A 7831-nucleotide genomic window follows, 5' to 3' on the forward strand; every position below is an offset into this window, starting at 1 on the left:
ATTGAAGTTATATATAAACAAATGTTCAACATGTTGCAACATATGTCTTTTATGTTGGGTCAAATCAAATAGATTAGGTAATATGTTGCAACATATTACGCATCTGTTGTAAACTATCAAACAGATTATGTCATTTGTTGTGACAGATCACGAATCTGTTGTAAACTATTAAACAGATTAAGTCATCTGTTGAACTAAAATATTTTTTAATCCTTTTTTTATAAAGCAATTTAGGTATTTCCTGTTCGAGATAAAATAGTTAAAATACTAAGGCAGTAAAAAAAATTACTCGGTACAACTTTGATAACTCAAAAATCTCCTCAGTGAGTAGTCTTATCTGGTTTTTTAAATGTCACCGTCTCTTCGTGCCCCTCAAAAGTTATTAATGAATATTTAAAACCCTCCATATCTAGAACTCTCTCTCCTTCATCCATAAAGTAGTCTAGACTAGACTCAACTCATAACTCTTCTTTATTCTTTATTCTCAATTATCTTTGTTGTTTCCTTTTTTCCTCTCTTTTCTCTCTTCTTTCGGATGAAGATCCTTTGGAATCTCAACCAATCAATATTTTTTCTCGACTAAACTGGATATTCTGATCCATTTGCTTTTTTGACATTGTAGGTATGGTTCAAAGTTGCTCTTTTCATCTCGTCTTCTTCTTTGTATGTCATTTAAATTAGTTATTTACATCTGTTGCTATGAATGATTTATCCATTACCAGTTTTCTATTTATTGAGAAAATTGAAGAAAAGGTGACTTTTAAGTCTTGAATGAATGAACCATTGTTTTTATTAAAATATGCGAAAAAAGTCATCTGTTGGGAGAACTTAAAAAGCCTTATTATTAGTATAGTTTTTTTTATGTCTTTTGTTTGGTACTTTGGTGGTGCTGTTGTTGGGGGTGGTGGTTGTGTTGGAACATGTGATGTTTGTGTTGTTGATGGTGTTGGAACATAAGGTGTTGTTTTGTTTGTTTGTTTGTTGTAGATGTTGGTGGTGGTGGTGTTGCAACTGATGAATCAGCTGTTGGAATAGACGGAGCAACTTTTTAAAGAAATCAAACCAGTAGTAAGTCTGGTTTGATTTATTCCAACAGATGGCCCATCTGTTGCAACATGTCATCCATCCTTTACAAATGATGCCTCATCAGTTAAACAGATGGGTAATCTATTGCATCATATTGGTCATTTGTTGATTTACTCAATTCTGTGTTCCCCTTTTATAATGTTCTTTTTGTTCTTCTCTTGTTTGATAACAAATGTATTTCTCTTGTTTGCAGACAAAAGAAAGTGAAATTGGATCCACTTTTGTCCGGCTAGCATTAAAGACTAGAGTAAAGATGGGTTTGGAGAAATAATCTACTTGCAGATGGAACCACTTCATATGTGGGAGGTATGTATTATTGATCAACCTATCATGAAAACACACATCCAGTACAATGATTTTGTGAAGGTTTGTTCTTTACCTATTAGGCATTAATTCTTCAAACAAGATATGGAATTTTACAGTTAAGATTGTTAGGTTCAAACTGGTAAGGCTGAGGGACCAAGATGGTGGTGTCGATATCCGATTACAATTAATGATAGTTTATGCTCATGCTTTTGTGTCAAGTTTGGGGAAGGGTTCAAGTTTTTGGCAACAGTGTAAATATCCAATAGTGATTGGACCGGTTTTAATGACGCAATGGACTTATTGAAAGGCCTTCGAAGCCTCGCACTGTAACAAACAATGATGGATCTAATAGAAATTTTCCTGGTCCAAATTTATATGGATGGGTTATTGGAGGAGACTATTATACAGCAGAAGGTGTTTGGATGAAAACCTGTGTGGGAAGAGGGAGATTGAGAAGACCATATATCATCTTAGTACTTGTTTAAGAGGATACACAGGGTCGAAAGAAAAGTGTAGCGAAATTAGCTTATGAAATTGACATGAAAAATGAAAAAACTGGATGAGATACGAATGTGAAAGTGTATCCAAAAATGAAAATCCATCAGTCGTTGAAAACAAAGAAGAATGGTCAAGAAGAATTGACCCTGTGTATCCTCTTAAACAAGTACTAATATGATATATGGCCTTCTCAACCTCCCTCTTTCCGCACAGGGTTTCTCCTAAACACTTTCTGTTGTATAATAGTCTCCTCCACCAATCCATCCATATAAATTTGGACCAGGGGAATTTCTATTGGTTCTATCGTTGTTTGATGCATTGCGAGGCTTCGGAGGCCTTTCAAAAAGTCTATTGTGCCATTAAAATCGGTCCAATCACTATTGCATATTTACACAGCGGCCAAAAATTTGAACCCTTCCCCAAACTTGACACAAAAACTTATGCATGAATCGTGTCATTAAATTATAATGGGGTATCGACACCACCGTCTTGGAACCCTTCGGCCTTATCAGTTTGCACCTATCAAACTAAACTGTACAATTCAGGATCTTGTTTGAAGGACCAGTGTCTAATCATCGGTAAAAAACTGCATTCATAAAATCATTGCACTTTATGTGTCTTCAAGGTAGCCTGATCAATAATATACATAACTCGCATGTATGAAAATGGGATCTATTGCACACATCTTATTCTTCCTACCCCATCAGGATATGTCAGTGTTGTTTATTCCTCTACACGAATGTGATGACTATTAAAATAAAGGTGTGAAGAGTCATGACTTTTTATCTTAACACATTCAAAACAGCTGATGAATCGAAATCTCCATCTGTTGCAACTGACGAATCAGCTGTTGGAAGAAATCAAAACATCTTCTCCAAACATATGGTCCATCTGTCGCAACAAATAATCTATATGTTGCAACAGATGGTAAATCTGTTGCGATAGACCTGACTTTTTTTTTAATTAATCTGCATGCATGTGATTACTTCTTTCTAAATATGTTTGTTTCAATTTAGTTTTCCTATTTATAAAATCAAGAGAATTTTATTATATTCTTTCAAGATTACCACTATTATTAAATGACTACATAAAGTATATTGTTCACATTTATACTTTCTAATCATAATTAATAAGGCCAATTTGGTAAAACAATCACCTAATTTATATTTTTATTAATTGGTATGCCAAGTCCATGGGGCCTAACTAATACGTAATGGAGGGAATATTAAAAAGAGGTGAAGACTTTTTATCTCACACATTCAAAACAGCTAATGAATCGAATACTCCATCTATTGAAACTGAAACTAGTGAATCAGCTGTCAGAAGATATCAAAACATCTCCTCCAACTTATACATACTGTCCATCTGTTGCAACAGATAATACATAAGTTGCATCAGATGTCTTATTTGTTGCATATACAAACCATCTATTGCAACAGATGGTAAATCTACTTTGACAGTCATCTGTTGCACATTCAATCTGTCTATCTGTTGCAACAGATGCTAAATGTTAAAAATGTTGGACGATCTGTTGCAACAGCTTAATAATAACGACTTTTATCCAGTCTCAAACCGCTATGAAAACATAAGAAGTAATTAATGTAAAAAAAAGTCGCGACTTTTCACAGAAAACAAAATACCATCAGTTTGAATGTAATTAATACAATGGAGCTGAATAGTCCTGCCTTTTGGCCTGACAAGTCCAGATGATATTATAGGTCCCTCAATCTTCATTCAACTCTATTTATTTCTTGCATTTTTTCCTTTCGTGTGATATTTTCAACCACTTCTCTTCAAAGAGCATATTCCTTTCTCGTTGAGGTAAGTTTTTTTCTGGCGTAAATTTACCAGTTGGTCGTATACGTTGTATTACATAGTGAATATTTTTCTTTGCATTTGTCAATTCATGCATGTTCTAGATATAGCTGATCCTTATTCGAACAATGCTATTCTACGCGACACAGTGCGGGAACTTCAAGGGCAGGTTAGTGACCTATAGAGCGAGTTGGTCGCTGTCAGAGCGACAATATTCAGAGAGATGCAGAGGCTGATGAGAGCCCTGCTGCTACGAGTTCATTGGCAGGCTGTCATTAATGATAATGATGATAATAATAATTAGAATGTGTTTTTTCTTTTAGCGTATGTATTTTAATTTTTCTATAGTGGATCTATACCTAATGTATTTTATTTTTCATTTAATGAAAAATTTACTTTTAGTCAGACTTTGGCGTTTTAGTTCTTATTTAATTTTCATTCTATTTTCTTCTAATCTAATACATGTTAACATGTCGACGGTTGGAGGCAATGTTGAATCCAGTAGCATTAGCAATTTTGGCTTTTGAGTTCTTTCAACAGTTGGAACTGATTGGTCATCTGTTGGGTTTCAATAGATTATCCATCTGTTTAGATAGATTTTTATATGTTGGAGGAAAGCATTCCAGTTGTTTGTGCAACTGGTGAGAATAATTGTGGTCTGATGTATTATTTAAGTTCATGTTTTGCCTCATTTTAGTGATGCACAAGTTATTTAAAAAAAATACATTTTATATATAATAAATGATAACATTAGGTTCACAACAATAAGTTAAATATATAAAAGTCCACAACAAACAAACAACAACACAAGTTTCTGAAATTACAACGATCATGGTGGATTAGGATTCGGGCATGTAGTTCTTTTGTGGCCAGCGCACTTATATATGGAGCAATTGTTTCTTCTTGATGAAAATGATTCTCCAACTCCACGCCTCCTTTTATATGGATTTCTTTCCGGTTTGATAGTGCTCGGGTCAATATATGGAGGAGGTATTAATCTCCCCATAAGCTCTACTGAAACAACCCAAGATTTTTCGGGAAGCATCAGACTAATATGCCCACTATATGCCATTTCATATTTTTCCACCGAATAATATTGAGAGGAGTGCTCGTAAACTTCAGGTCCATATTTATGGCCGTATTGAGCTCGAAGGGCTGTCATAGCGTGTGGACAAGGTATTTTGTCCAAGTCAAAAACTCTACACGTACAAGATCTTGTTTGAAGATCGACCGTGGCAGCATCACCATGACCGGTGATACAAAATTTGTAATCTGCTATTTTATGAGAGAATAACCTATTTCCCAAACTGATGTTCGTTGATATTTTCTTTTCGATTTCGAGAATAAATCGGGTTCTTTTTTTTGGGCACTTGAACTGCACATGCCTTTTGTTAAAAAAATCACTATATTTCTCACTTATTTTTTCAAACATAGCCTTGATAGGAAATTCTCTTTCATCGCCAAATAATGAATTCACTAATTCAGCTATGTTTGATGTCATAATATTGTACCTATAAAAAAGAATCACTTAGTACGACACCAAATTAAACTTGTAAATCAAACAAGACATTAAATTCATAAGAATGTACCTATTTGCTGGACAGAATGCCCGGCTCCATCTCTCGAAACCGACACGTGCAAAAAATTCTGCTACCTTGGGATTCACATCCGCTATTTGATTGAAATGGTCTAAAAACTCCTCTCTACTATATGCTTTAGCTGCTCTATAAAAAAGGGTGACATCCCTTTCGTTGTGATAGTTGTTTCGAATGTTCTCACCAAAATGCCTGATGCAACAACCAAAGTAAGCTGAAGTGAAGAAAAGCGAACCCATCTTTGGAATACTTGAATGCCTATCTGATTCAAAACACAGTTCTTCAGTATCTTCGACGCAGCGTCGCAGTTGTTCAAAAAAAACCAGAAGAGACATCACATTCCTTATCCGCTACACAAAAAGCGACAGAAAAGATGTGATTCTCCGCATCCTGTGCCACCACCGCTAGCAGAACTCCATTATACCTGCTCCTCAAGAAGGTACCGTCGACGACTATGCCTTTTCTCAAATGTCGAAAACCTTGAATCCAAGCACCATAGGATACAAAAAAGTACTTGAACCTTCTGTTTTCATCCAGATGCAATGTCGTCTTACTTTTGGGATTTGTGGACTCAATCATGTAACGGTAAGCATCCAAGACTTCATACCCACGCTCGAGTGTCCCCCGAACCAGATCCTTGGCAATCTCCATGGCCGTATATGCCTTCCAATAACTAACCAGGACACCCAAATCCGTAAGGAGTTAATTGGCCATAAGCCTTGTTGAAGGGGCTTTGCCATCGGGGAAACTACTCTTGAATAATTAACCGAGGACCTTTGCCGTGGCGTGAGGATTTTGGCCCGAGATGTGCTCCGAACCACATGTGTGATGCTTTTCATGTTTATGAATGACGAATCTATCAGAATTTGCGTACTTCACCGCTCTCAACCACCACTTGCAGTTCGAATTAGCACATTTGAAGCAAAAGACATTGCTCGAATTAATCACCTTCTTTATTCTAAAATCTTTTTTCACGTAAGAAATAAACAAAGTGTTAGATAGTTCATTCTTGTCCTTGAATGACATTTCAATAAAAAAGCCGGTCTGTCATCTTGAAGATTTTCAGATTGTGTCGATTGAGAAGAACTGCACATCGTATTGGCCTCATCAACGGGCGTAGGTGTTTGATCATCATCTAGAATATTCATGTCTAGATCATCCAACCTATCATCAAAGAAGTCTTCTTTTTCTTCTTCTTATTCTTCTTCTACGTTATGGTTCTCATTCTCTCTCATCTTTTCAACCATGTACACCCTTAACACTGGCCTGGTTGAATCACTTAGATAAGAACGCAACCGAACCTGATCGGTTATCTTGAAAGGCTTTACCCTCTGATTTTCAAAGGAGCTGTGCATGTAACTGATGGCGAATTTTTTTGGTTGACAATTCAGTCCACAAAAGCTGATGATTAAGTTCACAAAATCAGCATACGAAATATCACTTTGGACTGTCATAGCTATCGTCTCTAGCATTTCACCCTCTTTTCAATGCCATACATATCGATTTCTCTTCTCAACCAAATGATCATGACAATCCACCCCCATTGTTATTAATCCCTCCATTAGTAGTACCTGAATAAAGTCATTTGTTAAAAAAAGTTGATAGTGATTTCATAGTGTCGTGAACGAATCCCAATAGATATGTTATCTGTTGCAACAGGTAAGTGATGAGTCGCAACAGATTCTTACCTGTTGAGATTCATATTAAGGGTCTGAATATCTGTTGCAACAGATGAATCGCCTGTTGGAATTAATGTTATAACTAAATTACCTTTGAAGCCGATTCCAACAGATGAGTGACAGTTGTAATAGATAATTAACCTATTACGACAGATGACTTACCTGATGCAACAGGTTATTAATCTGTTGTAACTTATGTTGGAATCGTGTTCAGGTTCTGTTGCAATAGGTAACTAATCTGTTGCAACATATATGTCAAATGTTGCAACAGATGAGCCATTTGTTTAAACATGAATCCAACATATTAGTCTTTCTTTGAAACAGATGTCTCATCTGTTGCAACGGATGATTTATCTGTTTAAACAGATGGATTTTATGTTGGATTCATGATTGGATTCTATCCATTGTTGGAAAACAACAACACAATAGCAGTTACCCAGATGACAAATTCAACTAAAAATCATAATTTGACTTACCAACGTCTCCTAGAAGTAATGCCAAAGTGGAAATTGATGTTAGAAACAAAATTTGACCAAAGAAATTGATCAAATAGCAACAGTAGCGGTAACAACAACAACAACAAATGGTCAACAAGAACAAGATGAAGATGATAATGAAATAGAAGATGATGATAATGAAGCAGAAGATGATGAATGAAGCAACAGCAACAATGAACAACAAAAATCGTTAAGAGAGAGAAATCAACAAAGGGTGAGAAGAGAGAGAAAGACGCCTTTTTTTCCTCCGTTTTCCATTATATAGGCTAACATTTGGATCAAAGTGTAAATTTAAAAACTTGTGGGTTATTTTCAAACTTCCCCAACTTTATTATGGATTAAGAAAGTTGGGGAA

The sequence above is a fragment of the Capsicum annuum genome, unplaced genomic scaffold (genome assembly GCF_002878395.1).
Source record: "Capsicum annuum cultivar UCD-10X-F1 unplaced genomic scaffold, UCD10Xv1.1 ctg996, whole genome shotgun sequence".
Taxonomy (NCBI): Eukaryota; Viridiplantae; Streptophyta; class Magnoliopsida; order Solanales; family Solanaceae; genus Capsicum; species Capsicum annuum.